Genomic DNA, 18,097 nt, shown 5'->3' with positions numbered 1-18,097 from the left:
CTAAATTTGGGAAAAATTGTTATCGTTGGAAATATAATCCAATTATCTATCTTTTGGTGGATCTTGAGCTCAAAAATTCATAGTATAATGAGAGATATTCTTGTTTGAAATTGACTATACCAATATCCTTCCCAAGAATTCAATCAGTAAGGAATGTTTTGATTCGCCTAATATCTAGGACGTATTTGAGACCTTAATTGACATCAAACTTGATCATAAAACTACCAAAGAACCATTATATACTATGCATAAGCTTGAAATATGGCGCTAATATTGATTTGCATTTTTGGGGGTATTACATTTAACCCTGGGTTTTCTCCTATTGATTGTCTCAAGACCTTTATTTTCCACATTGTTTGGTTTTAATTTACAATTTCCAAACTCTTTACTTGGTTACTCTAGCACTAAATTAATCTAAATTATGAACTGAAATCAAATCGTTGCCAAATCTAGTCTCTGTGGGATCGATAACTCGGTTTTCTTGAAAGCCACAATATTACTTAATAAATCACGTATACTTGCTTGTGCTCTTGGATCCTATCATCCATCAATCATTTTAGTTGGCCCTATTGTTAAAAATATTTATTTTAGTTTAGTTGTCCTATTTATAAAATCAAGAGAATTTTACTATATTCTTCCAAGATTACCCCTATTATTAAATGACTACATAAAGTATGTAATTCATATTTATACTTTCAAAGCATAATTAATAAGGCCAATTTGGTAAAATAAGCACCTAATTAATATTTTTCTTAATTGGTATGCCAAGTCCATAGGGGCCAACTAATATGAAACAGAGGGACTATTAAAAAAGAGGTGAAGAGTCGTGACTTTTTATCTAGCACATTCAAAATAGGTGATAAATCTAATTCTCCATCTGTTGAAACTGATGAATCACTTATTAGAAGAAATCAAAACATCTCCTCCAACAGATGGTGCATTTTTCACAACAAATAATACATATATTGCATCAGTTGTCTCATCTGTTGCACATACAAACCATCTGTTGCAACAGATGGTAAATCTGTTTTAACAGACCATCTGTTACACGTTCAGACTATTTATTGCGATAGATGGACGATTTGTTGCAACAACTCAATAATAACGGTTGTTATCGAGTCTCAAACCATTTTAAAAAGGTGAGAAGAATTAATGTAAAAGAAAAAGTCATGACTTTTTACAAAAAATAATATGCCACTAGTTTGAAGTAATTAATACAATGAAGCTGAACTGTCGTGCCTTTTGGCCTGACACATCCAGATTCAATCCTCTATAAATAAGTCCCTCCTTAATCTTCATTCAACTCAACTTTATTTATTTCTTGTATTTTTTCTTTTCGTGTGACATCTTCAAAGAGGATATTCCTTTCTCATTGATGTAAGTTTTTTTCTTTGTAAATTTACCAGTTGGTTGTACACATTGTATTATCTTTTGAACTCTTTTATTTACATTTGTCAATTCATGCGTGTTTTAGATATGGTTGATCTTGTTTGAGACATTATTATTCTACATGACATAGTGCGGGAACTTCAGAGATAGGTTAATGACCTGCAGAGGGAGTTGGTCGCCGTGAGAGCGACGATGTTCAGAGAGATGTAGAGGCTGATGAGGGTCCTGCATCTGCAGTTGACTAGCCAGCCGTCATTAATGATGATGATGATGATATTAATAATAATAATTAGAATGTGTTTTTTCTTTTAGCATATGTATTTTAATTTTTCTATATCGGATCTATGCCTAATGTATTTTATTTTTTGTTTAATGAAAAATTTATTTTTAGTCGACTTTGGCTTTTTAATTCTTATTCAATTTTTATTCTGTCTATTTCTTCTTCTAAACATACATGTTAACATGTCGATGGTTGGAGGTAAGAAGAAATTTTGAATCCACTAGCAATAGAAATTTTGGCTTTTGAGTTTTTCAATAGATGGACCATGTGTTGGAACAGATTGGTCATCGGTTGGATTTCTGTCAACAGATTATCCATCTGTTGCAACAAATTTATCATCTGTTGGGGTAAAACATTCCAGTTTGATGGAATTGTGTTGTGTTCTTTCATCTAATGTCCATCTGTTGCCACAGAAGGGTAATCTGTTGAAAATACATGTGGTTTGCTGTATTATTTAGTTCATGTTTTGCCTTTTTTTATTGATGCAAAATTTATTTAAAAAGATATTTTTTATATAATAAATGATAACATTACATTCATAACAATGATTTAAATAAATAAAAGCCCACAACAAACCACAACACAAGTTTTTGCAATTACAACAATTATGGTGGATTATGATCCAGAAATGTAGTTCTTTTGTGGCCAGCGCGCTTACATATAGAGTACTTGTTTCTTCTTGATGAAAATGATTCTCCGACTCCACGCCTCTTCTTATATGGCTTTCTTCCCGATTTGATAGTGCTTGGATCAATATATGGAGGAGGTATTAATCTCCCCATAAGCTCTACAGGAACAACCCAAGATTCTTCGGGAGGCACCAGAGTAATATGCCCACTATATTTCATTTCATATTTTTTCACCGAATAATATTGAGAGGAGTGCTCATAAACTATAGTTCTATATTTTGGACCGTATTGAGCTCAAAGAGCCACTATAGCATGGGGACAGGGTATTTTGTCCAAGTTAAAAACTCTGCATGTACAAGATCTTGTTTGAAGATCGACCATGGCAACATCACCATGACTGATGATACTGAATTTGTAATCAACTATTTTATGAGATAATAGCCTATTCTCTAAATTGATGTTCTTTTATATTATTTTTTTTATTTCTAGAACAAATGTGGTTCTTTTTGGGAACTTGAACTGGGCACGCCTTTTATTAAAAAATCGGTCATACTTTTTGTTTATTATTTCAAACAGAGCCTTGATGGGAAATTCTCTTTCATCGCCAAACAATGAATTCACCGATTCAGCTATGTTTGATGTCATAATATTGTACCTATACAAAAGAATCACTTAGTACGACATCATACTAAATTTGTAACTCAAACAAGATATTAAATTCATAAGAATGTACCTATCTGCCGGATAAAATGCCCATCTCCATCTCTCGAAATTGACACATACGAGAAATTCTGCTATCTTGGGATTCGTATCCGCTCTTTGATTGAAATGGTCTAAAAACTCCTCTCTACTATATGCTTTAGCTGCTCTATAAAAAAGGGTTACGACCCTATTGTTGTGATAGTTGGTCCGAATGTTCTCTCCAAGAGGCCTGATGAAACAACCAAAGTAAGCAGAAGTGAAAAAAGTGAACCCATCTTTGGAATATTTGGATGCCTATCTAAAACAAAACACAACTCTTTGGTATCTTCGATGCAGCTTTGCAGTTGTTCAAAATAAATCCATAAGAGGCATCACATTCCTTGTCCACTACACAAAAAGCGACAGAAAAGATATGATTCTCCACATCCTGCGCCACCGCCGCATAGAACGCCATTATACCTACTCCTCAAGAAGGTACCATCGATGGCTATGCATTTTCTCTAATGTGGAAAACCTTGAATCCAATAACCATAGGATACAAAAAGTACTTGAACCTTCCATTTTCATTAAGATGCAATGTCGTCTTACTTTTTGGGATTTATGGACTCAATCATGTAATGATAGGCATCCAGGACTGCATACCCATGCTCGTGTGTCCCTCTAACCAAGTCCTTGGCAATCCTCATGGCCATATATATATTCCATTAACTGACCAGGACACCCAATTCCGTAAGGAGTTAATTGTCCATAACCCTTGTTGAAGGGTCTTTGCCATTAGGGAAACTACTCCTGAAATATTCACCGAGGACCTTTGCTGTGGCATCAGGATTTTGGCTCGAGATGTGATCCAAACCACATGTGTGATTCTTTTCATGTTTATGAATGACAAATCTTTCATAACTTGTGTATTTCACTAGTCTCAACCACCACTTGTAGTTCGGATTAGCACATTTGAAGCAAAAGACACTACTCGAATTAATCATTTTCTTTATTCTGAAATCTTTTTTCAAGAAAGAAATAAACAAAGTGGTAGATATTTCATTCTTGTCCTTGAATGACATTTCAATAAAAAAGCCGGTCATGTCGTCTTGAAGATTTCCAGACTGTGTGAATTCAGAAGAACTACCCATCGTATTGGTCGTATCAACGGGCATAGGTATTTGATCATCATCTGGAATATTCATGTCTAGATCATCCAACCTATCATCAAAGATTTCTTGTTGGTGTTCTTCTTCTATATTCTGGTTCTCATTCTCTCTCATCTTTTTAACCACATACACCCTTAACACCGGCCTAGATAAATCACTAAGATAAGCACACAACTGAAACTGATTGGTTATCTTAAAAGGCAGTACCCTCTGATTGTCAAAAGAGCTGTGCGTATAGCTGATGACGAGTTCTTCCAATTGATAATTCAGTCCACAATAGCTGATGATTAAGTTCACAAAATCATCATACGAAACATCACTTTGGACTGTCATAGCTATTGTCTCTAGCATTTTACCCTCCTTTCAATGCCATACATATCAATTGCTCTTCTCGATCCATTGACCATGACAATCCACCCCTATTGTTATTGATCCCTCCATTAGTGGTACCTTAATAAAGTCATTTATTAAAAAAAGTTGATAGTGATTTCATAGTTCCATAAATGAATCCCAACAGATATGTAATCTGTTGCAACAGATAAGTGATCAATCGCAATAGATTACTTATCTATTGGGATTCATATTACGCTCCTGAAGCTGATTTCAACAAACGAGTCATCTGTTGTAACAGGTGAATTATATGTTGCAACAGACTATATATTTTTCGCAATAGATGAAACACCTATTGGGATAGATATTACAGTACTAAATCACCTTTGAAGTTGATTCCAATAGATGAGTGACATGTTACAACAGATAATTAACCTGTTGCGACAGATGACTTACCTGTTGCAATAGACGATGATCTGTTGGAATCGAGGTCAGGTTCTATCACAACAAATTACTAATATATTGTAATAGATATTTATCATTTTTTGGAATTGAGTTTGAGTTCTGTTGCAAAAGGTTAATAATCTATTGCAACAGATATTTACCCTATTGCAATAGACAACACATCTGTTGGAATCAAGTCCAGGTGTTGCAACAGGTTAATAATCTATCGTAATAGATATTTACCCTGTTACAACAGACAACACGTCTGTTGGAATCGAGTTCAGGTTCTATTGCAATAAGTTACTAATCTGTTGCAACAGATATTTATCACGTTGCACCAAATTACTAATCTGTTGCAATAGATTGGTCATATGTTGCAATAGATGACCCATCTATTTGATTTATGTTATGGCCTATAGAACCATAAACATGAATCCAACATATCAGTCTTCTGTTGAAACAGATATCTCATCTGTCGCAACAGATAATTTATCTGTTTAAACAGATAGCTCTTATGTTAGATTTGTGATCGGGTTCTATCCATTATTGGAAAAACAACACAATAGCAGTTAACCAGATGACAATTCAACTAAAAATTATAATTTGACATACAAAAGTCTCCTCTGAAGTAATGCCAAAGTGGAAAGTGATGTTCGAAACAAAATTTGACCTAAGAAATTGGTCAAATAGCAACAGTAGCGGTAACAACAACAAAAAATGGTCAACAAGAAGAAGATAAAGATGATAATGAAGTAGAAGATGATAATAATAAAGCAGAAGATGATGAATAAAGCAGCAGCAACAATGAATAACAAAAATTACTAAGAGAGCAAAAACAACGATCGGTGAGAAGAGAGAGAAAGTCGCCTTCTTTCCCTCTATTTCCCATTATATTAGCTAAATATTTGGATCAAAATATAAATTTAAAAACTTCTGGGCTATTCTCAAACTCACCCAACTTTCTTAATCTATAATAAAGTAATTGTCACATCCACTAAATTATTAAGACTTGTGTCACCTACACTTCATTTTAAAACTCTTTTGTCACCTACAGCCCAAACCCTCGAAATACTACTTATCTAGTTTATCAGTTCTCAAATCCACATATAGAACAAGGAATTTTGATTCTGTATCCTATAACAACATATGTAAATGCAAAATTTAGTAATTAATTTAAATCAAGTGTTCAGGAATGTTTGTTGACTTTACAATTCAAAATTTGTCCATTGAAAATTACTAACATCAAATGTCCTAACGAACCTTTCAAAATATGACAAAAAATATTAATTTGTTATGATGTAGAAAATAAATATTTGAAATATTGACTATGGAACACTTTCTACCTATTGATAGACAGTAGGACTAGGTCACTTAGAAGCGCTCTATATGTGTAAAGTAATTGTATCCTAGCATATATGGTGTAGATTAGTTTGTATCATATCCTAAGTCTTGACATGCACAAGACTTTATATATATATTTCATGACTGTACATTAGCAGAAAGAAGAAAGGAGCAATAACTTTTTTTTGAATTAGATTGTGTTGATTTTCATCATAGTATCAAAGCAAGACCCATCTCAGCTAATGTTGAACTATCAAATTAAAAATTATTCATACAAGGTGATTTCTTCTTGTCTATCTTATTCTTGTGGATAGAGTTACTAGTACCTATTGATGGTGGGAGGTAGAGAATATCTCATGAAAATAGTCAAAGTGGATGAAAGTTGGTCTAGACACTACGATTATAAAAAAAGAAAGAGATAGTAACGGAAGTCGGCATACAAGAAACTATAACACCTTCAAATTTCAGGCTAAGATATGACAAGGCCAAATAAATTGACATAAACCTAAACTTGATACAAATTTTTACTTTGGCACCTAAAGTCGACATTGATCATTTTAAACACCTAAATCGACCTCCAACTTTGTCACTTTGACTCATTTTTTTGTATTTTTAGAATTAATCTAGGTGCATGTTCCAAATGCGTCCTATGTGAAAAAACAAACTAATCTATATGCAGCATGCGGAATTTTTTTTTAAATCCTCACTTTTACCTTGTTTTTAATCACAAGGCCCCATCGCTTTCTTTATCTCCGTCATTCTCTCTTCAACCTTAAACACCATAAAAACACACCATGAAGAACTTCATAGTATTTGATTTATTCCACCTCCCAGATCTAAACACGAACAACAACTACCATGACTGAATTCCTCCATTTATCACCAATTCTCCTCCACCATTAACACTCCTTCCATTTTAATTTCAATAATTCAACTATCATCACTAATTTTTCATATCTTTCCATCATAACTCCCTCTCAACCTCCATTGATATCACCTCTAACTTACTTACTCTTCCACTACAAAATTATAAATTAACGTAATACTATTCATTTAAAGGGAATTGATATGTATCACGATATGCCAGATGGATAACGATCTTTTTTAATTTTGTTTTTGTTTTTTATCTTTTGGTTTTATTGCAATTTGGGCTTGTCAATTCAAATAAATTCAAAGTGTAATGATATTTGGGTGTCTTTTTAAAATTTTTGCCCTTTTTTATTTTTTCTGAATTTTGGATTTCCTTTATTTTTTATTCTTGCTATATTTCGATATTATTCTATTATGGGGTGAAATTAATAGTGTAACTCAACAAAAATTTGTAAAAATTTATAAAAAGTTTGAGTAATGGAGAGTGATGGAACATGGCAAGAGAAAGAATGAGGAAAAGAGAGAAAATAGTGAAAAATTATAGGGAGAAAGAGAGAGGAAAAATTTATAAAAATAACCCTTAAACGCGCTCAAAATAAGTGTAGCACACATACTATGATGAGTCGGTAAAAAACGACACAGTGGGTTCGTAGTTGAGGTGTTTAAAATGAACAACGTCCACTTTAGGTGCCAAAGTAAAAGTTTGTGCTAAGTTTAGGGGCTTGGAGATGTGTTTGGCCTATGAACAGTTATAGGTATGTAGATAAACCCAAAATTGATGCATTTTATTGTACCTAGGGATAAGGTCAATCATTAAGTGTAAGAAGTGTATTGGATGTGATTTAAGGTCATAAGCAACCACTAGCACAAAGTTGAGTTGAAAGCTTCTCTACCGATTAAGTTTTTGTATAAGTTTCTACTTGGGACAATTCCAACAAGCAAAATTCCTTGACTATGAAGAGTTACATAGATCAATACCCACCAAATTAAATTAAAGGTTTTTGTGTCTTCTTTCTAATGCCACCGATTGTCAGTCAATTCGAGTTTGAGCAAAAACTTATAGATATTTAATGAGGTACTGTCCTTGATAGAAAGGTGTGGAGGACGTCGATAGGGTAGAGGGATAGTAGGTAGGAGTAAGTTCATAATAGTGGGGAAGATTACTCTGTTTGTAATTGTGCCTTTAGTTTCTTGTATCCTCTTGTTCATGGTATTTTAGTGATGTCTATTATTTCATATAACTAGTTTGTAATATTACTTTGTGGGTATCTTGTTTCCTCTACTATCTAATAGTGTGATATTCCTTTTGTTTCTTACTTTTAGATTTTTTATTTGTTATTTTTTTATTTATATTAAGTCGGGGATCTATCGAAAACAACCCCTCTATTTCATCTGAGGTAATAGTATGAACTGTGTGCACTTTATCCACCCGGACCCTACTTTGTGGAATACACCGGGTATGTTGTTATTTCTGTACTATCCAAAGGGTGTGATGGGGGTCTGTGAGGCACTCTTCAAGGCATGCTATGAGGTACGCTCAACACACTTCAAGCTCACTTTGGGGTATGCGATGCATACCTCCTCTTTGGACGAAAATATTTTTTAATTTTGTTTGTATAAGGGTGTTAATCCTATCCTTTTATGAAACTAATTATCACGACATAAAATCCCTACTAATATGTGTAACACTTAGAAAATATTATACCAACCTCTCCTCATCTCTCAAGTACTTCAAGGGTTTCAAGAACACTTCTTCAAAGCTTTTATAAAGGATCTAGTAGTTTTCTCCAAAGTTCTTTGACTTCTCAGGTATGTAAGGCTAACACTTATTGTAAAACCCTGTTCTTTCCCACAAACATATCTCAGTTTTGGTTTAATCTATGAATTAAATCTGGGGTTTCAAATTGAACATAGAATCTAGTTTCTTAATTTATTGATGATACTACTAGAATCCTTCATGAAATTACTAGAAATCTCACAAATTAAATATGTCCTTTGATTTTACGTCCTATTTCCTGTTCATGGAGACTAGTTTGAATATTATGAAGTTTATCTCATATTTTACAAAATTATTTCATATTTCTTATGAAAAACTAGTTTATGATCATGAAAGTCTACTTCATAAAAGTATATAGTTTTTTCTTATGCATGTTTGATAATTTTGAAAGAAAAATGTCTTTATATTTTGAAACTCAGACTAGCATGTTTTTAGAAGATTCAGAGTTAAAGCTCACCGGTAGTATATTTCATATGATTGTGAGCAAATTAAAGGTTTACTTGTAGTATATTCTTATGATATAGTTTTAAGCAAAGATTATTTATCATTAGTTTAGTACATTATGAATATATAAATGATTTGGGTGTATTTAACACTGAGAATGATATAAATTCAGATAACATATGCCTCGAAACTATGTTGCCATCATAGGTGAACATCGTAGCACAAGTTTGGACGACTATGGACCTACAATTCAGTTTCTTTCTATATCTCAATAAGGTATAGGACAACACTTCCAAACGAGTCAAAAGTTTGACATCATGGACTCACATTGTTTATGTCAGTTTTGAGGAACTCTCCATATAAAAAAACTCAATCATTTTTCAGATAGTATAAATCTAATTGGTCAAGTCCACTAGTTATAAAGAGTTTTTTATAACATATTGCATATAGTTTTATGTTTTTCAGTTATCCAACTATTCAATTTCAGTTATACAGTTTTCTAAAAATACTTAGTTTTCAATTTTAAGAAAAAAAAATTAAAATGTTTGATTTTTATTTTTTGATTCAATATTCAGTTTTGCTCATCTTTCCATATTTAGTTCAGTTATAGTTCAGATAATTAGTATGTTTTTATCTTATCATTTAATTATTTCATGATCTTGATTACATACCATATTCATGTCTCAGTTGTTGATCTTATTAGATATCATTATTATTTCACTTAACTATATTAAATATCATTATTCCATGTATGGATGCCATTTTACGCTGCCATGATGCAGCTTTAAGTATTCAGGTTCTTGATTTGACACTTTAGTAGGTTTCATCTTCTCAGCTTTGGGTGAACCCTCTCTATTTATAGAGGGAATTAGTATGCAGTCTAACTTAATATTTAGTTTCTTTTACATAAATGTAGACTCGGGGCCTTGTCTCAAAAAATAGTATTCACTTATGTCAGTAGAGGCTTCATAGACCGTTAGTTGATATCAGTCAGTTTAATTGTAATCAGTTTTCAATTGACTTTATGCCTCAGTTATATTTATTTTATCTTATTACAAAAGTTCTGCTCGTGCTCCAGATTTCTCATATTCTACATATTTCATTATTCAGTCTTAGTAGTAAGCTAGACCAAGGGTCTGCTGGGGCAGTAGTGGTTTTGGTGTGGGCTTTGTCCAAGGTGTAGATTTGGGGCATGACAGAAGATACAGGAGAAATACTACAATTATTGGTATAGAAGGGTAAGCGATATGTAACGCTCCGAGAGTACACTCTGGGCGTCACACGGTGCTTACAATCCTGAAGGATCACAAACTAACCCATGACTAGTACCTGCTATGAGCACTGACTAATAGTACTGAAAAACATATGTAGAAGTATAACTATTAATGTCGTAAGGTTCTCAAAATATTGAAATAATGTCTGAGTGTACTAATAATAACATCTGAAAACTGAATAATTGACTATGCTAGTCTGAAAGCCTCGAACTGTCTGAGGATGGAGTTGATGGGATAAACCCCCAACTAACTCTAACTGAAATAACTACTAAACTATTGAAAATACTGAAATAAATAAACTTTATCCTCAAAATATGAGGTCTCACCACTATAACTATTGCTGATAGCCTGAGCTGCTAAGTACGGTCAGGAACCTGAGCGTCCGAACCTATAATATGAGATATCATAGTGCAAAGAGAGAGTATACATCAGTACATGGAATATACTGGTATGCTAAGTGAGGTAAGACTGATATACGTGGTTTTATATGCATGAGATAATGACTGACTGAGTAAACATCATAAAGTAACTGGATGAGAGTATATGCAAAACTGTAACTGCTGAATATACTGAACATTCAATACTAAGCATATAGGTATACATCGTGTATCTGAGATTTTATTGAAACTGAGTACTAAATTCTGGTAACTAAATACTAATAACTAAAGGTTTGGATTGATACTGAAGTACTGAATTCTGATGGCTAAGTAACTGATAACTGATAGCCATAGTTCTGTAGAACTATCTGAGTTCTTTAATGAATTCTGAGACTGAATACTGAATACTGAATACTGAGTACTGAATCTATAATTGTAACTATGGGAGTTATCATCTAACCGACATGCCCCAGTCTGAGCTAATCGGGCTCTAACCTGTGACCCCAGTTGGAAGGGTGATAATACCATGCCATGGGTACTAACAATGGTTGTGGAGTCAGTCCTAACTAACGGGTGACCCCAGAGATCAGTCCTAACTAGAGGGTGATCCCTGAGAGTGTCAGTTCTAACTAACGGGTGACATCTCATAACTTACGCTGGTTACATAGTTCTGAAACTTAGGGATTGCTTATAAGGACCCAATCATAACTAACGAGTGAGCTCCCATCCCTAGGCTCACTCGGTGCTGAATCCTACTCCCAACTAAAAGGACACTAGAACGGATCATTACCGGACAGACTTAACTGAACTCACATTGATCGTAAAGGCTAACTGAATACTGTTATTTTGACACTACTGCGTTTATTCTGTAACTACTATAGTTCTAAGTAAGCAGCTAGATTTTGGGTATTAGATACCCCCAGGACTCGATAGCGTAAATAGCAAAACATAGTACAATTTGGAAAGCATAATAACTAGTTACTTAGTCACAATTCAACCATTGAGTCATTTTATCAAACACTTGCAAGGCATGAAATTGTACATGGGTGGGAACACATACTTATATGTCATGATTTCACTATTCAATTCACATGGACATTCTATCAAACACTTGGGGAGCATGATTATTGCACATAATAATAATCACATATAAACATCATGGCTACCATATTCAACTTGCAAATATCAAGGGTTTTAATTTGAGAATTCACCTAATTCATCATACATGCTAATTGGTTTACATGAAACATGGGGTAAATCTTGAATTGCAACCCATACAACAATACATCCATGAACACAATCTAATTCAAACATATAAATGATGAATCTAAAAACTTGTATTTTGAAAAAGGGTTCTTGAACTCCAAGGGTGAAAGAAAACCCAAGGATGAACACCTAACATACCTTAGAGCTTTAATCTTGAAAGAAAATTGATCTTTCTTGAACGTTCTTGGATTGGAAATTATAATTTTCTTGGTTTTCTTGAAGAAGGGCTTGAATCTTGTGCTTGAGAGATGATCTTGAGAGAAAACCCTAATTTTCTTATTTTTGAGAGTGGAGAGGATTATGAGCGATGAGAAACTAATATTTTATCACTTAATAGGGTTTAATGCGTGATTTAAGTCATGGGAGGTGAGGGAAAAGATCAAAACACCCCACCAAAACTGCATGTGAATTGCTGAATTTTACGGGTGACGACCTTGGTTGATAAGTCGTCAACCAAGTGATGACCTATCACACCAAGTCATCACTTAGAAGCTGATTTTATGCGTTTCTGGTCTTTGGTGACGACTTGGGCTGATAGGTCATCACTTAGGTGATGACCTATCAACTCAGGTCGTTACTTGGAAACTGATTTTATGAGTTGCTGGCCTTGGGTGACAACTTGGGCTGATAGGTCATCACTTAGGTGATGTCCTATCAACTTAGGTAGTCACTTGGAAGATAAAAATAATGGCTCACTGGTTTGGGGTAATGACTTGGTTGATAGTTCGTCGCTTAGGCGATGGCCTATCAACTCAGGTCATCACTTTGTTGACAGACAAACATGCTGAAGTAAAATGAGTATAACTTTTCGCTCCGATATCGGATTAAGGTGAAACAAAATGCGTTGGAAAGAAGATTCAAAGAAATTTGATTTGATATATAGTAGGATATGTAATTCATTATGTACAAGGATTAATGGTCATCTAAATTTTACCCAAGTTGAAATATTCACTAAAACTTAATCGATAGAAGTATTCTCAACTCGTCTTTGAGTTTGGAGATTCTATGACCTCGACTGATATATAAGGACATTTTCACAATATTTAATTGATTATCACACATATATAGACATAAAATCATTGGATTCCAGTATGCATACTTCATAACAATAGTTTAAATTTTAGCCCAAAATGTGGGGTGTTACAATATCTCACCATTGGGAACATTCACCCTCGAATGTGGTTGGTTAAGCTGAGAACACTGAGGAATTGTGGTTACATGCTAAATATACATGCTGAAAATATGATTACATAATGTGGTCTAAATATGACACATGAACTGAATATCATAAATTGAACTAATCTCTTGAATTCATGCAATGACAGGAGAATTGTTATAAGGCTGAGATAGAAACAAGAGAGTCAACCTATGAGTAAACACTGCCTTAGGCTGGATCTTGTTTCATGAAGAAAATTTTAGAGGTTTAGGATATGAAAACTCAGGGTATTACAATATCTCCCCCTTGGGATAGTTTATTCCCCCTAATGATACTGACTTGACTGAATTACTAAGGAAAGACCGAGATGATGCATGAGACACTTATAAACTAACTCATGACTGAATATCTAGAATCTAAAACATGATGCATGAACTGAACTGTATTCATGAAAGAGGACTAATCTGGGGATTTACATTATATAAATCTGAATTTCACTGATCATTATATACGTAGCATGAGTACTGGAACTAAACATACTGTAAAGCATGAATACATGAGTCATGAGCTGCATGACCTAAGTTAGAGTTCATAAGTTTCATGGAACATGATCCGTACAATTGAGCAAACTGGGACTCATTATACTAAGAACTGGAAGCACACATAATCCTTTATGATGTGCAAGAATATGAACTATGATCATGGAGATGACATATAAAGCATGAGTAAGTATCCTAATGACGGAAGTACAAAAATCTGCACTGAGATGAGAATGGGTCGGTCACCTTTCTCCCCTACTGATGTTCTACAATACACTAGCATCACTACTAGAATATGAGGGACTGACTTGGTTACTTGTTCTATCATCTTCCCCTTATCTTAAAGTCATCTTTCTAAGTTTGTGAACTACTTAACAAACTCTAAACTTAACTGCCACCACTTTACTCTATAATTTGGGGTAATAATACCCATAAATGATAAATTCCCCTAAAGGACTGCACCTGAAGTGTAAAACCCATTTCTAATACTTCCTTTTGAGATACACTCTTAACTCTCTATAGCCTCAATAATCATCACATAACAACTTAAACACTGGCTAACTTAGAATTCTCAACCCTTATTTCTATTAGCTCAATATTTAAAGATTCAAACTTAGACTCTAACACATGTCCTAGATATCCCCAAATCTGTAATAACCATACTACTTTTATCATAGCCTACAATTATCATATCCACAACATATGTTTTGAATAAACAAACCTAAATTTTGCATGCACTACTTCAAGCATACTGATTCACCTTTGATTCAACTAGTCCCATAAAGTATGTTCTGCTTAAATTCAGATAACACCATCCCAACTCTACTATTGTTACTAGACTTTGGGTTTCACGCCTCTAATTCTAGATTATATCTTATCATAGGATTTTGAGAAAGAATATAAAGATATGTCTGACACCTAAGCACTGGGGTGCTACCCCTCCATTCAATTATCGGTTCATTTGAAAACTAAAATCAAACGGCTTTATTTCTGAAATCAACTAAAGTAAATTTTTGGCATACTAAAATTGAGCAGTTTTTATATACCCGGCTAAGATAGATTTACCCATTGAGGTAGATACTGAGAAGGGCTCCGCTAATATTTCGAGTCTGACACCAAAGTTGATAGCTATACGAGGGGGTACAAGAGAAAGTGAAGCTCTGTGGTCTAGTAAAACATACGTAAGAATATGAAAGGCTTGAAACATGCCCATAACCGTATCAGGAGAAATTTCCTGATCATATCAGGGCTGAAGTACATATATCCTATTTAGACGCTAGCCACTGGTTACGCTGGAAGTGGCACCCTGCTGAGTTGGGTGACCAGATAGGACTGGAGGATGGTGGACTGACCCTGTTAGCACAAATATTTTCCCTTCTGAGCCATTACTCTACACTCCCACGTCCTATGGCCTAGCTTACCATATTTAAAATATACATCACTATCATCTCTACACATACCTAAGTGATTCCTACCATATTCTTCGCAAAGTTAATGAGTACGACCACGACTCGCTCTACCCTAGGTTTTAGAGCCTAGCGCCCCAACCCGACTGTCATTCCTGAACTTTAGTACTAGCGCACTAGCTGAAGAGGGAGCTGGGGTAGAAAAATTTTGACTGAACTGAGAACGTTTACCACCTTTTGACCTTGGATGAGCAAAACTAAAGCTACCTATTCTAGCTCTTTTATTCTTTCTCACCTTCTCCTTAAGATTCTTCTCCTTAATCTGTTGAGCATGGACCATCAACCTAGATAAGTCCATCTCCTTAATCAGCATTGTGGTCCTACACTCCTTAACCATACTATCAGACACACCAGACATGAACTTACTCATCTTAGATCTGTAATTAGCTACCACATGAGGAGCATATCAGGCCAACTAAGTAAACTTGAGAGAATACTCCTTCACTGTTATGCTACCTTTCTTCAAGTTAATAAACTCTAAAACCTTGGCTTTCCTTAACTCTAATAGGAAGAACCTATCCAAAAAGGCAGTAGCAAACTTCTCTCATTCAATGGGCCCTGCATCTGCGTCCCTATCTACTTTTCACTATTTAAACCACATATGAGTTAAATCTTGTAGCTGATAGGAAGTTAAGTCAACACTCTCACTAGCAGTTACCCCCATAATATTTGTTACCTTTTACACCATCTCAATGAATTTCTGTGGGTTCTCTTCAAACTTAGACCCTAAAAATGAAGGAGGGTTCATTCAGGTGAAGTCCCAAACTCTAGCTGGTGCAGTATTGGCCACTGGGTTGGCCTGAACCACAGCTGGTCGATCATTCTAATCTACCACAAAATAAGCCAGAGTGGTGAAAGCTTCTCTAAATTCTGTACGAAAAATGTGCTCATTCAGGGGATCTTCCTGAATAGGCAGAGATGCGGGCTAATTCTAATTTCTTCTTCTGTTGTTCTTTCTAGAAGGCATTTTCTGTAAATGGAAGAAATATTGAATTAGAAAAGAGATTTTAAATAGAGCTCATGCTCTTTCATATGACATGAATACTGAAAAAGGGAAACTTTTCCTAAAATGTCTTATAGTCTCTTGTCCATAAGTGTAGCGCACTTCACACCTATGCACAAGACTCTACTTGACGCGGCTTTCAGACTCCCTAGGACACTGTAGAACCTTAGGCTCTAATACAAAGTTTGTAACAACTTGAGAGTAGACCCTGGGCATCACAGGGTGTTTACGACATCGAAGGATCACAAGATAACCCATGACTGATACCTGCTGTGAGCACTGAATAATAGTACTGAAAACCATAAGCAGAAGTATAACTGTAAATGCCGTAAGGTTCTCAAAATAGTGAAATAATGTCTGAGTGTACTGATAATTACATCTGAATAACTGACTATTCTAGTCTGAAAGCCTCTAACTATCTGAGTATGGAATAGATGGGACAAACCCCCAACTAACTCTGACTAAAATAACTATTGAACTACTAAAAATACTGAAATAAATAAACTTTTTCCTCGAAATATGAGGACTCACCACTATAACTATTGCTAATAGCCTGAGCTGCTAATTATGGTGAGGAACCTGAGCGTTCAAACCTATGATATGATACATCATAGTACAAAGAAAGAGTATACATCAGTACGTGGAATGTACTTATATGCTAAGTAAGCTAAGGCTGATATACATGGGTTTATATGCATGAGCTAATGACTGACTAAGTAAACATCATGAAGTAACTGGATGATAGTACATGTAAAATAATAACTGCTGAATATACAGAACATGCAATACTGAGCAAATAGGTATACATCGTGTATCTGAGATTTTACTGAAACTGAGTACTAAATTTTGGTAACTAAATACTGATACCAGAAGGTTTGGACTAATACTGAAGTACTAAATTTTGATGGTTAAGTAACTGATAATTGATAACCATGGTTCTATAGAACTGTCGGAGTTTTTTAATGAACTCTAAGACTGAATACTCAATACTAAGTACTGAATCTCTAACTGTAACTGTGGGAGTTATCATCTAACTGACATGCCCCAGTCTGAGCTAATCAGGGTCCAACCTATGATCCAGTTGGAAGGGTGTTAATACCGTGCCACGGGTACTAACAATGGCTATGAAGCTAATAGGTGACCTCTGAGATCAGTCCTAACTAGCGAGTGATCCCTAAGAAGGTCAGTCCTAACTAACAGATGGCATCTCATAACCTACACTGGCTACGTAGTTCTGGAACTTAGGGATTGCTTTTAAGGACTCAGTCCTAACTAACGGGTGAGCCCCCATCCCTAGGCTCGCTCTGTACTGAATCCTACTTCTAACTGAACGGACACTGGAACTGATCATTACCGGACTGACTTAATTGAACTTATTATTATTGTGACACTACTGAGTCTATTCTGTAACTACTATAGCTCTAAGTCAACAGCTAGATTTCGGGTAATGGATACCACCAAGACTCGATAGCATAAATAGCAAAACATAGTACAATCTAGAAAGCATAATAGCTAGTCACTTAGTCACAATTCAATCATTGAGGCATTTTATCAAACAATTGCAAGGCATGAACTTATACATGGGTGGGAACACATGCTAACATGTCATGATTTCATTATTCAATTCACATGAACATTCTATCAAACACTTGGTGAGCATGA

The sequence above is a fragment of the Capsicum annuum genome, chromosome 9 (genome assembly GCF_002878395.1).
Source record: "Capsicum annuum cultivar UCD-10X-F1 chromosome 9, UCD10Xv1.1, whole genome shotgun sequence".
Taxonomy (NCBI): Eukaryota; Viridiplantae; Streptophyta; class Magnoliopsida; order Solanales; family Solanaceae; genus Capsicum; species Capsicum annuum.
This window is presented reverse-complemented; position numbering follows the sequence as displayed.